The sequence below is a fragment of the Oryctolagus cuniculus genome, chromosome 9 (assembly GCF_051225735.1).
Source record: "Oryctolagus cuniculus isolate XC-2025 breed Fujian yellow rabbit chromosome 9, ASM5122573v1, whole genome shotgun sequence".
NCBI lineage: Eukaryota > Metazoa > Chordata > Mammalia > Lagomorpha > Leporidae > Oryctolagus > Oryctolagus cuniculus.
The window spans coordinates 12,163,616-12,177,389 of record NC_142875.1 but is presented as its reverse complement, the minus strand read 5'-3'; the positions used below and the strand labels follow the sequence as shown (position 1 = coordinate 12,177,389).

Here is a 13,774-nt window from a genome sequence, read left to right as displayed (position 1 = left end):
TTTTTTCTTCTCTTGGGGAGGTTTCTGATTGTAGCTTCAGTCTCCTGAGTTATGTAGGCCAGTCTGGGGTTTTTAGGGTGGCCTCATTCAGTCTTGGTAGGTCCGTTTCCTCTGCATTAGACTTGATTATTCCTAGTACTTCCTCGTAAGCTTGTCTCTGAAATGGGCTGTGATATCCCGCTTTCATTTCTGGCTTTGGTTACTGGGTCTCCTCTCCGTCTCAGCTGACTCCTGGTCTCAGCGATTGTCTCTCTGTATTCCGTCCTCGAATGTTGCTCTGCTCTCGTCTTCATCGCTGGCCCTCTGCTGGCCTTGAGGGGTTGACGGTGTTCTCTGCCGAGTCCTTGTCTCCCTGTGCCCTTGTTCCTGGGCTGCCATGTCCAGTCCCCCTCCTCTCCCTGCCCTTGTTCCTGGGCCGCCACGTCCAGTCCCTCTCCAGGGGCTGCCGGGAGGCTCTCATGAAGAGGCCAGGACACCTCTGAGTGCGAGAGCGTCAGGACCCCACTGATGAACGGGGCTGGGTGCTGCCCCTGTAGCAGGGGCAGGTGAGGCCCCTCCCTGCGGCTCCACCTGCCCCCAGCTAGGCCTGGAGCATCGTCAGGCAAGGCGGCTTGCGCTCTGCAAGTGGGCGGCTAGGGACACGGTGCACAGGAAGTGTAATACAACGCGCTGTGGCACAGTGGCTGGCCTGAATGGAATTCCCACCTCCACCAATTAGCAAGAGCAGGGCCTTGGGAGAGTGGCTCACAGCCCCTGAGCTTCCATTTCCTTCTGCTTCAGTAGGAGCGCGTCCCTGCTGCCCACTGCCCGCTCCAGGCATAAGCACTGGATCAGTGTCGGTGCCCTCTCCCCTCGACCCGTCCCCTCCCCACGCCCTCCCATGGTCTCCAAGGCATCTGCAGCCGCCTTCGAGGTCTTCTAGGAGCATCTGCTGGCCAGAGCCCTTGGGAAACAGTGATCGCGCGGTGCCCTGCGGAGCGGGGGCTGTGGCCCCAGGAACCAGACCGCTAGCAAAGGCTCTCTGGAGCCACGACTGCAGGGAGGCCCGGGCGTCAGTTCCAGCTCTGTGGAGACTCAGGTCAGCCGATCTCCACGGAAGAAAACCGGCAATGAAAATGAGCCTTCTTTTCTAGGAGATAGCTCAGCCCGCTAGGATGACCAAATTCGAATTGGCCGCGTTTTATCTACTGAAATCAGAAAGTATGTACTGAGACTATCACCTGTGCAATAAAGCTCAAACGTGGTGATGCTGGCTTCTTTCATGAGACAGGCGTCCTTACCTTTGCGATTGTGTTTGGAGCAAACCCAGACCCTTCAGGAAGAAACGTGTTCCTGCGGGGATTGAGACAGGACAGAGTTAGGCACTGAAACAAGCAGTTAATTCCCATTAGAGGATTAAGGCGCTCGTGTTCACTTTGAATCAGAAAAGCACATTGTGAATCGAATGGTGTACAGCCAAGAGGCTGCCTGTCAGAGTGAATAAAGGAGAGGAGTGAAGGAGGGGGCAGGAGCACAGGCCGCCACGCCGGCCAGGAGGCGAGCAGGGCCTCGCCTCCCCGGGGGAAGGCAGGCTGGGCCCCAGCTTCTGGCGCAGACGCCCACCAGTGCTTTCCAGCCTGCTGACTGCGCTGTCCCCACCACCCGGGCTTTTCCTTGCCACCTCTGCGGCTGACACACAGGAGATACCATCATTCAGTTTGGCGAACTTTCCTTTTCAGCCGATTCTAAGTAAAACAGCTCCGCAAGCCATGCCACTGTGCTCAGGACTGGGTGGGAGGCTTGCTGCTGGGGTCAGGGTGTGGGCACCCTCCACTCAGGAACAGGAGAGCTTGAAGCCGGACCTCTGTCCCAAGCCCAGCCGGCCAGGGCTAATGTGGACGTCATGTGTCACAGGCCAGGGGCCAGCACGGACGTGGAACCATGCTCAAAGGCTCCCCAAGTTTTCCTTCAGCACAATCTGGTTAGCTCCACGTTATTCATGTTTAAAAAAACAAAAGCACTCGTGGGAAGTCCGGCCGGCCAGCCTGGCGCACCGCGCACGCACTCAGCAGCTTCCTCTCCACAACGCGGGCACCTCTAGTTTCAGATTGCGTTGCTGAAGCAGAAATCGAAGTGATTAGCAGTCCTGCACAGAAGTGTTGGATTTTTCCTGCTTGGTTTTTTGCTCAGCCACCTGGTGGCAAGAGTGTAAAAGGCAGGATTTAAGTTTGTTAGGAATGTTTATAGATTACAACTATCAGCTAGTCCCAGTCTGGGTTCAGCGCGCACGTGCACGCACACATACCCCAGCTGAAGCAAACAAGGATGAACAGCCATCTAACTCTTCTTAAACTAACTTATAAAAGGATTTTATATGTGTACCAGTTTCTAACACAAAAGCCACCATTAAAAAAAGGTGTCTGGGGGCTGGGCGCTATGACATAGCAAGTGAAGCTACGGCCTGCAACACTGGCATTTCATATAGGCACCAGTCTGAGTCCTGGCTGCTCCCATCCAGCTCTCTAATGGCCTAGAAAAGCAGAAGATGGCCCAGTACTTGGGCCGCTGCACCCACATGGGAGACCCAGATGAGGCTCCTGGCTCCTGGCTTCGGATTGGCCCAGCCCTGGCTGTTGCAGCCATCTGGGAAGTGAACCAGCAGATGGAAGACCTCTCTCTGTCTCTAACTCTCCCTCTTACTCTGCCTTTGAAATAAAATAGATCTTTTTTGTTTGTTTTAAAGTGTCTCAATAGAATATTCTTTCTGTTCTGTTAAAACCGGTGGTCCCCAGAAGCGTCAGTGAAGTGTATACGCCGTCACTTCCAGCCGCTCTCTCCAGGTCACCCATCAGGCCTCTCACTGTGCACAGTGCCAGCTGTCAAGTGACCACCGCCTTAGAAAAACCCGACCTGGGGCACCAGGCTCAGGCCCTGCCGGCGCAGCCCGGCCACCTCCCTGCTTCTGAAGCTCCCGGGCAGCCCAGCCGCCATCCCTGTGCCGTGCTCACCTGCCTCACTGGTACCCGCCGGCGCCAGCACGGCCCTGCTGAGAACACAGTTCAGGCCACACTGTCACAGTGAGCCACTGCCTGGCCTGTGGGACCCCCGGCAGCCACGCACTGGGCATCAGCCTGGAGCAGGCGCGGCCCCCCTGCCAGGGGTGCAGTCCCTTATCTCACGGAAGCCCCACACGCCCTCCCTCCACGGTAACACTGTTTTCCCTGGAGAAGACCCTGCGCCTCTGAGGCAGTGACACACTGAATCTTCAGAGGTTTCTTAAGTCTCTAGGAAACAGGTGAAAAAACAAAATGCCTTGAACTTTGAACTTGGGCCTGACCTGCAAGCATGAAGCATGCTGGGGTCACCTCCCCGGCGCGCTCTGGGCCACAGTGCCAGGCAGGGCTCCAGGCCGCATCCTGTTGGCGCTTTGATGCTTTTCCTTTGGTGCTCGCGAGTTTCTTTATAGCAAAGACAAGGGCTTCCTGCTCTGGCCGACCCCTCGCCAACCCCTCACCAACCCCACCGAACGCCCTGGAACCGTCGGCAAACCCCTCTCACATTAGCTGCTCGGGCCCAGTCAGACGCCGGCCCCTTTGAAACCAGAAGCTCGGGTCTCCCACCACACGACTGCCCAGGAGCACGAGCTCTCGGGGTCTGTGCACACAAACAGGCACCCGGTGGCCCCTGACGCCGCCGCGCGCCCTGGACACCACCTCAGCAGCCGCTCTGCGCACTGGCGCTCTGTCCACACTGATGATCACCGACTGTTCTGCCACACCGCGGCGAAGGCAGCTGTGTCAGCATCGCCACTGCGATGTGGCAGCCACCGAGTCGCTGGAAAGGAATAGCTGGCAAACTCCCGGTGCTGTGCCGGGCACAAGCCTCTGCACACGAGCAGGAGGGGACTGCCCGGGCCTGTGGGGGCCGTGGCCCTGCATACCAGGCACAGCCAGGGGCGGGGGCCCTGCCAGCCCCTGCTGCTTCCTGGCAGCATGGCGCGGAGCCCAGCGGAGGCCTGCCAGCGGGCACCCGGGTCCAGAGCACGTGCTGGGGCAGGCAGCCAGCAGGTCCAGCACCCGGACAAAGGGCCAGTCACCCTCAGCGTGCAGCTCAGCACCCCCTGGCGCGCCTTCGGGAACCCCAGCTCCACCTGTGGCTCAAACGAGAGCAGGAACAGTGCCCATAAACCAGCCGGCTCGGGGCTGCGTGTCGCACTTAGGGCCTCAGGTCAGGGCTCACAACCACACAAGAGGGCCTCACCCCAGCCTCTCCAGGGCCGCACAGTGCTGGGAGCACATCTGCAGGCAGGGGCTCTTCTCTCATTTTCTTGCCGTGCCAGCCAGGCAAGGTCCTGAGAGAGCAAAGTGCTCCAGCCCCTTAGCCTGTGACCCAGGCCAAGCCGTCCCTCCCCACCTCCCCAGGGAGCAGGGGTGGCGGCAAGAGGAGCCAATCACACAGGGAGGCTGTCGCCCAGCAGGCCTTGGCGCACCTGTTGCCGCTGTGGCAAGACACGCCCAGGACGCTGGGGGGAACTCTCTCTCCACCAGCGTGGGAGGTGGTCCCGCGGGGTAGTCAGCTGTCAGAAACACCAACCTGGGCACCTCACCGTCAGGGCTGTTGGGGGCAGGCTTCACATCAAAGTTGGCCTCAGGAAGAGAGCCCCTGGGGAGAAGGCAAGCTGCAGGCGCCACAGCGAGTATCCCTCCTCCAAAACTCTAGGGACCGGAAGGGTGTCAGGCTTGGAATATCCAATAAACCTAACAAAATATGTTGGGGACTGAACCCATGTCTAACCACAAAACCCATGTGTGCCCTACAAGTAATCTGTAGAAGTGAAACTGACACTCAAATGCAATGACTTTGAACAGCCCTTGCCTTGAGTGTTGCGGAACAGGTTTGTTTTTTTCTTTCTATTCATTGAACTCTTTACTTACAGAGGTAATCATATGTATATAAAGTTAATTGAAGATAGATCTTAGTGAAACTAAGAATGGGAACGGAGAGGGAGGAGGAAGGAGGGTGGCAGTGTGGATGGGAGGGTGGGGACGGTAGGAAGAATCACTGTGTTCCTTAAGTTGTACTTACGAAATGCATGAAGCTGTATTCCTTAAATAAAAGGTTTCTGAAGTCAGAAAAGGAAAAATCGCGTGTGCTTCCTACACACCTTGGCGGGCACACACGGCTCGGGCGAGCCCACGCAGTGTCAGTGCCTCGGCGTCTAGACTGCAACCCCCACACGGCCACGTGTGGGAACTCCCACTCGCGGTGTCTGCTGGTGCTCAGAAAGCCTCAGGGTCTGGAACGCTTCAGTTTTCACGAGGGGCTCCTGATCTGCAGTTCAACGGGCTTCCCAGGCCCTAGTCAAAGCTACCAACAGAATTCACAACAACAGGTCTGCGGAGGCTGCCCTAAAACCCAGTTCCTCTGGGGAACCAACACGCAATGAGAACAGGCCGGCAGTCATCTTGGCGGTTGCTCCCTGGGCGCCTGGGAAGGAGGCAGTCAAGGGCAGCGGCCCCAGGTGCCGTGGTCCAGGGATGCCTTGGGACCAGGGCCCCTCTGGCACCAGCCGCTGACTGACCCTCAGCCCCTGAGAAACGCAGCGCATGGCCTGCCTAGAGAACCCTTTTCCAGGCCTGCTGCGGGAGGGTGCAGCGTTTAGGTCAACTGGCAATTGCTCAAAATCCGTCTACTCTGCCTGGAGCAACCCCCTGGTCAAGGAGGAGCCAAGACCCGCACCCTGTCCCAGCGCGCCACCGCGGGACCCACGCGCCCTCCACAGGTCTTCCCTGGCGGCAGAACACGAGAGGGCAGAGACTGCCTGGCCCCTCCGTCCACGCATCTTCCCGGAGCACGGCTTCTCTGCAGCCAAAACTGAGTGGAAACGACTGCGCCGCGCGGTTTCAAGGCTCTGCTTCTCGGACACGCGGCGAGGCTGTCAGCACGGTTTGATTTTCATGTTTCACTTCCTTGGGTGGGACGTGGAGTGTGGGACGCAAACTCGCATTAGAGGACCCACAGGAGAGTCCCGCAGTTCCACACAGCCACCTTCCTCCTCTCTAGGTGTCTGCCACCAACACACACTGGAGGAAGGGAACACAGCAGCCCACTTACAGCTCCTAGACAACATGTGCAAGGCCGAGCTGCTCCAACGTGCACAGGCAGAGGTCAACACTCCCGCCGAGGCCCTGGCCAGGGGTGGCCAGTACGCCCTGGGTTCAGCAGAGGGCCCAGCTGCCCACGTCAGGAGGAGCCGTGTCCTAGGGGAGCAGTGGACAGATGGCTGGAACACGGGGACAGAGCCACGTTCCTGGCGACCGTCAGCAGTCGGCAGCAGGGGGCCCCCAACCCAACCACCGGGGCCAGAGGGATTAGCAGGAACCCGGGGAAGAGGACCCACAGCGCCTGTGTCCTGCAAGGCATGACACCTGAACCACACTGTGAAGGAAACACCGAGACGGCAGCAAGAACGCAGCCCACCCATCCCAGGGCCTCCCGGGGAGTCAGGAGCTCAAGGGAACCCCAGGCCAGCCAGCGGCTGCAGAGCACCGCGTGAGCTGGGCAGTGGTGCCCTGGCCTCTGTGCCAACAGCAGCCGCTGGGCCAGGAGTGACCCGAGCTGTGCGTCCAGCGGACAGTGCGGATCCGGATTCAATTCTTTGGTGGCAGCAACAGGTTTACCTTGACGATTACCTTTCACTAAGAACATTATTAAACCCAGTTTCAGCCCTCTGAAGGGATGCTGACTCCCCGGAGGTAATCAGACGGGCAGGACGCAGTGGACAAAGGGAGAAAGGCAAACCCGGACAGTTAACTGCTGCGTTAGTGCCCCAGAGAGATGAGGCATCACCTCCAACACACACACACGTGCACACACACACGTGCACACATACGTGTACACGTACACACACAGAGTTCAAGTTTTAAACATTTTTAAAAAGTCTGTTAAAAAACAGAAGCACGGGAGCTGGTGCTGTGGCACAGCGGGTAAAGCCGCCGCCTGCAGTGCCGGCATCCCACACGGGCGCCGGTTCGGGTCCCGGCTGCTCCACTTCCTATCCAGCTCTCTGCTGTGGCCTGGGAGAGCAGGGAATATGGGAGACCTGGAGGAAGCTCCTGGCTCTTGGATTAGTAATGGCCTAGCTTCAGCTGTTGAGGCCATTTGGGGAGAGAACCAGTGGATGGAAGACCTCTCTCTCTCTGCCTCTCTGTAACTTCAAATGAAATAAATAAATCATTAAAATAAATAGATAGCACAGAACTGAAAATTCGACCTTGTGGGTCTGCTGACTATCACCTATCCCCAAAGCTCTCAGAGCCTTTCCGTGCACAGGTACTTACCCCAAGTTCAGTTCACGCAAAGCAGCTAATGAAGTGAAAACCCTAATATCACAGTGAGGAGGGGCGAGCCCGGCGTGCGCGCCGGGTCTGCGGGGCCACTGCTCCCTGGCTTGGCCCGAGTGTGGAGTCCCAGACCTCCTGACTACCTGGGGTTCCTGGGACCCCGACTGCACGGGAGCCGAGTCTGCCCCGTTCCCATCAAACACTCCACGCTGACCAGCAGAAGCCAGCAGCCAGCCCTCCCGGGTTCACAACCCCAGGGCCTCTCTGGTGTGTGTGGGGTGGGCCCCAGAGCCCAGATGTCACCCACAAGCCTGTCTGGGTTGATGCCCAACTGTAGCCAGCGCAGGGTCTGTCACTGCGGGAAAGTGTTAGACCCCTCCCAGACCGCCTGCTGCTTAGCAGGGAAGACACTGGCTGCTTTCGGGGTAAAAACTTTTCCAAATAAACTTGAGAAACTATAGAATAGCTTTTTTTTTTTTTTTTTTTTTTTTTGCTTTAAAAAAATAGAGCTGCTGCATTCTTTAGCTTACAGTGTGCTTTCAATTACGAGGAAAATTGTGTTTTCTGCAGCCATTTTCCCAGCTGAGCAGCTCAAGCGTAGCAATGGTCTAACGTTTGTGTCTACAGAAGCGAAGCCGTTTCACTCTCCCAAAACCACTTTCTAAAGTAAAAAATAAACAAAGACGTGGCTGTAAACCAGAAGGAAGGACGCACTTTCCTCTCTGGCCCTGGGCCGCCTGAGCCGAGGAGGCCAACACCAGGAAGCCGCGGCCCTTCCCACGCCTGCATCAGCAACTCCCCCAGGTGAGGAAACAAGGGACCCCCCCCCCCGAAGGTCATGTTCACAAGCCTCCCAATCCCTAGGGGCTAACAAAGGTCCTAGTGTCAGCCCCTTAAAAACATCCACCTTGGGGCCGGCGCTGTGGCGTAGCGGGAAAAGCCACCACCTACAACTCCTGTCCCAGCTGCTCCACTTCTGATCCAGCTCCATGCCAATGGCCCAGGAAAAGCAGCAGAAGATGGCCCGAGTCGACGGGCCCCTGCCGCCCATGTGGGAGACCTGCCTGGAAGAAGCTCCTGGCTCCGGCCTGCCCCAGCCCTGGCCTTTGTAACCATCAGGGCAGTGAACCAGCGGGTGGAAGCTCTGTCTCTGTTCCTCCTTCTAACTCTTTCAAATAAATAAATATTTTTTTAAAAGGTTCCTCTCTTGGGTAGGCACTTGACCCAGCGTTTATGTCAACTGCATCTCGTATCTGAGTGCCTGGCTGCAGCGCCCTGCTAATATGTACCCTGGGAAGTAGCAGGTGACGGCTCAAGTACTTGGGTCCCTGTTTCCCACTTTCCCACGTGGGAGATCCATATACAGTTCTGTGTGCCTGCCTTTGGCCTGTCCAGTCCCGGCTGTTGCCAGTTTCTGGGGAGCGAACCACCAGATGAAAGAAAACCTCTCAAAAAAAAAAAAAAAAAAAAAAAAAAAAAGAGAGAGAGAGAGAGAGAATTTCAACTCTGGGGCAGGCCTGGGTTCAAGTCCTGGCTCTGCATACCTTGGGAGCCTGGTACTCATGTGGGAGACCTGAATTCCTGCTACTTGTGTGGGAGACCTGGATTGGATTCCCAGTGCCTGGCTTCAGCCTGGCCCAGCCCTGGCTGTTGCAGGCATTTAGGGAGTGAACCAGTGGATGGGAGCTTTACCTCTCTCTCAGAAAACCAGGACCCTAGCCGCACGCACAGCTCTGTAGCAGGGCGCATGCCTGGAGCGGGGGACTGGAGGAAGGGAGAGGAGTGGGCACACTGGGCCCGAGAAGCTGTTCTGACCCCATGGTTCAAAATCCAGACGGACTTGACTCTGCTTTACTGCACCAATGATCTCATCACTCTCGAGTTAAGGGATTTCTCTCTCCCTTCCCCATCTTGCAGGGAGGCAGTTCTCCAGGGCGGGGGCCCTGTCTCACAGGGAGGGCAAGAGGACCACACAGTCCAGGTAGGCTACCCTCTGTCGCCAGGAGCTGGATGTCGCCGAAGTGGCTGGTGTGGGTGCCGGCACCCGTGGGCCCTGGGCTCACCACCCTCACCACCCACCAGGTTGCAGGGCGAGCTGTGAGTGCAGCCAGACCCACGTGTTTCAGGAAGGCAGGGGCCGCCCAGGACATGGGCTGGAGCCTGTCCTGGGACCTCCCTCATCTCCCCAGGAGGGAGGGAGAAAAGTAGTGCGTGGGGGATACCGGGGGCTCTCAGGGACTGATCCCTTCTCCCCAGTCTCCAACAGCCCCGCCACACCGGTGTTGTCCCACTTCCCACTCGGGAAACGAGGCTTGCAAGAGTTGACTCTTAAAACAGCACAGCTATGATGCAGAACAGCCTGGGCTTCACACCAAACCCACGTACCTCCCCCCGGCACGCACTGGTCGGGAGGAGAACACAGGCGGTGCTCCGCTGAGGGCAGCACTGGCCCTCTCAGCACATGCCACCACTCTGAACGTGAACCTGCCTGCCACCAGCCCACACCTGCTGCTCCCGCATCAGCGGCCAGGCTCTGAGCCCCTCTTTCCAACTCTCTAAACCAAAGCTAGATTACAGTTTCTGCGAGGCCAGGAGTGGCCCCGGGCGCTAAGTTTCTGTGGGTAGCAGCTGCTGCGCGTTCGGTCTGCCCACGCTGGCTGGAAGGTCACGTGTGCCTGCACCAGGGTATTCTGAGCTGCGGCTACGGGCCAGGCACTGTGCTGAGTGCCAGGGACTGTGGATAAGTCAGACGACAGTCCTTCCTCCCGAGCTGCTCCCTGCTGGGTGCAGATACAGTGGGGGCGGGGAGGAGACTGGGGACAGGGCTGCACCGGCTCCGCAGGAGGGGACACAGGGAGCAGGCAGGCAGAGGTGAAGCGGGAAGAGGAGAGCGGAGCAGAGGGGACCTGGGCTGCTGTGGAGGGCAGCACGCTGTGCAGTCCAGGCCGCTAGGGCCTCAGTCCCCCTACAGGCTCTGGATTTCAGCTCTGCAAGTTTCAGTCTGGGCTGCTCTATGGTGGGGGCCGTTCAGAGGTGGGAAGCCTGGGAGGCGACATGGACAGATGTGTGTTTTTAAAAAATAAGCAAGTGCACCCCCAGTGGCAGTGTCTATGAAGCTGGACTGTGTGCAGCCGAGGGCCGGCAGGCAGGCGCATGATGGAAGTGTGACACAGGTTCATCCGAAAGTCGGCATAAGGGGCTGGGCTGGCGCAGTGGGCTAAGCCGCTGCTCAACGACACTGGCCTCCAATCACTGAGCACCTCCCAAGCCCCGGCTGCTCTGCCTCTGACGCAGCTTCCTGCTCCCGTGCCTGAGAGAGTAGCAGAAAGTGGCAACGGGCTGGTACTGTGGTGCGGTGGATTAAGCCACCTCCTGCCCAGAGCCAGCATCCCTTCCACGTGCTGGTTCGAGTCCTGGCTGCTCCACTTCTGATCCACCTCCCTGCTAATGCACCTGGGAAAGCAACAGAAGATGGCCCGAGTGCTTAGACCTCTGCCCACCATGTGGGATACCCAGATGGAGTTCCCGGATCTGGCCTGGCCCAGCTCTGGCTGATGTGGCCACTTGGGGAGTGAACTAGTGGATGGAAGCTCCTCCTCTCTCCCTGTCCCTCTCCTTCTTCCTCTCTCTCCCTCTCTTGCACTGCCTTTCAAGTAAACATTTTTTTAAAAAAAGACATAGCTAAGAATATTCTGATAGCGCCAAACTGTAGGCCACCCAGATGTTAAACAACTGAAGGCATTCACAGCCTCAGGACAGTCTGGAACACTGCAGCTATGAGAATGGACAGACGCGCCATGGTGACATCACCAGGAGCAGCGCTGCCAGAGACGTCAGGCCCAAGACAGCCAGACGAGGCACTTCTGTGCTGCCGAGTGCCGAAGGCAGGACGGTGTGCCAGGCCTCCGGGCTGGCTGCTGGCTCCCCAGCAGGCTCACGCTATGAAACCCCGGCAAACTCTATGCTTCTACACGTTCCTGATGGGTGCTGGACTCTCATAAATGTGCACTCAGTGTAAGCCACACGGAGCAGTGGACGGGTGTCTGGCCTCCGTCTGCTTCCCCAGCATCTGAGAGCACGAGGCGGGGGGCTCCCCAGGGGACAGAAGGTGCCGCCTCGTGATCCTGTCACTCTCAGGTTGAAGAAACTCCTGTCACAGGAGTACACCACCTGGAAGCAGAGAGGCCCAAAACATGGGGCCTTGTAAAGAGAAATGACTGTGTTATTAAAAAAAAAGGGGGGGGCAATTTGCCCCAGACTAAAAGACTTAAGACACAAAACAGCCATGGGTCATGTGCAGGCCTTGTCTGGATTCTGATCTAACTGTAAATGGAATTTTGAGACAACTGGGGAGATCTGACAGGCCCATGACCTCACAATGGCATCAGGTTCCCTAAGAAAGCATCCTTGCTTTAGAGATGCCAATAGGCCTATCCAGGGTTGAGGAATGTCCGAAAGCCTGCGACTTACTTTAATAGTCGTCAGCACATCCAAGAAGGGGAACTGATGGAGCAAATACGGCGAAACCCTGAACGTTACTGAACGTGGGTGCTACACGGGAATCACTGTATGCCCTTCTGCGTTTCTGGGGGGAGAGAGGGGACATCAGTCACCAGCGTGAGAAGTCACAGAGCAGACGGGACGGTGCATACTACGAACACTGAGAGGGCAGGGGAGGCAGCCAGCAGCTCTGTGCCAAGAAGCTGCACACCTCAGGGCAAAGGGGAAAATTCCAAAGCTCACTTAGAAGAACTAGCTAACACAAACAGCCCTGGTTCTACAAGCATTTCTTTATGACTAAAAAATACCCTTGATGGGGCCGGCGCTGTGGCATAGCGGGTAAAGCCGCCACCTGCAGTGCCAGCATCCCATATGGGCACCGGTGTGAGTCCTAGCTGCTCCACTTCCAATCCAGCTCTGTGCTATGGCCTGGGAAAGCAGTAGAAGATGGCCCAAGTGCTTGGGCCCCTGCACCCACACGGGAGACCTAGAAGAAGCTCTTGGCTCCTGACTTCAGATGGGCGCAGCTCCGGCCATTGCAGCCAACTGGGGAGTGAACCAATGGATGAATGGATGGAAGACCTCTCTCTCTCTGCCTCTCCTCTCTCTGTGTAAGTCTGACTTTCAAATAAATAAATAAATCTTAAAAAAAAACAAAAAACAAAAAAACAAAAAAACAACCTTGCACAGAGGTAGGAGCTTCATCTGGGTCCTCCGCATGGGTGCAGGGCCCAAACACTTGGGCCGTCTTCCACTGCATTCCCAGGTGTGTTATCAGGAAACTGGACCAGAAACAGAGCATCTGGGACTCGAACTGGTGCTCTAAGATGGGATTCCGGTGGCCAAGTCTCAGCTTAATCTGCTGCAGCACAACACTGGCCCCATCTTTACAGAAGTCCCAGCAGTTGTTTCTGTGTAGAAACTGATGAACCGATTCAAAGACGCACATAAAAGTTAAAGCTTCTAGAGCGGCCGAGGCAACTCTGAAAAAGCTGAACAAAGTTTGCATTCCAATACTTACTACACAGCCACAATGCAGACGGCAGCGTGGCATCAGATGCAGGATGAAAAGGAGACATCAAGACCCATGGGACATCCTTTTGGGGATAATGAAAGTGATGCGGAATCGGTGGTGGTGGCTGTCCCAGCTGTGAATGCACTGAGAAACCACCCACTTGTACACTTTATAGTGTTGACTTTTATGGTATGTGAATTCTATCTCAATAAAAGAAAAAGGAGTTCAATCAATGGAGCAGGCCGGCCGGCCCGGAAGTAGCCCCACACTCGTATGGACAGCAGTGGTCAAGCAGAGGTGCCCAGGAGCTCAGATGGTTTGGGGAGCCCGAGCAGCCGCGGATCCACGTGGCACAAGCACACCGACCCCAGCCCCTGCCCCTCCAGCCGCTCAGTTTATCCAAGCACAGAGCACAGAGCTCAGTTTATCCAAGCGCGAACGTCTGCACAGGAGACAGCAAGCACAGCCAGGAAGTGTGAATAAATGCCGACTGCACCAAAGCTGGGTCTGCTCTGAAAGGAACTGAAGAGGCAAGCACGGAGCTGCAGCTGTACCCGGGGTCCACGGGGAACTCGACAATCCACAGGGGGAAGTGGGCACCCAATTCAGCAGGAAACTCCGTCCCAGAGGTAGGCGCGTCATGTGTGCACACGGAAAGACACTCCATGTTGCTAGGGCACGCTCTCCGTCCTATCAGGGAAATCAGACCAAAACCACCCTGGGAGGCAGTGGGGTTGAGGGGGTGGGCAGCACTGTGGCATGGTGGGTAAAGTGCCACCTGCAGCGCTGGCATCCCATATGGACACCAGTTCAGGACCTGGCTGCTCCACTTCTGACCCAGCTCTCTGCTATGGCCTGGGAAAGCAGTAGAAGATGGCCCAAGTGCTTGGGCCCCTGGACCCACGTGGGAGACCCGGAAGAAGCTCCTGGCTTCGGA

At 57.1% G+C, this 13,774-nt stretch overlaps 1 protein-coding gene across 5 annotated transcripts in view; it reads right to left on the bottom strand.

The window, feature by feature from the left end:
* The window catches only part of GGACT (gamma-glutamylamine cyclotransferase), a 41,050-nt gene that overhangs the window by 6,348 nt on the left and 20,928 nt on the right, over positions 1 to 13,774 (bottom strand). For all 5 annotated transcript variants that reach the window (XM_089303472.1, XM_089303471.1, XM_008260150.5 and 2 more), the window contains exon 2: positions 1,281 to 1,332. The gene's annotated coding sequence lies outside the window, so the exon portion shown is untranslated. The remainder of the gene's footprint in view (positions 1 to 1,280; positions 1,333 to 13,774) is intronic.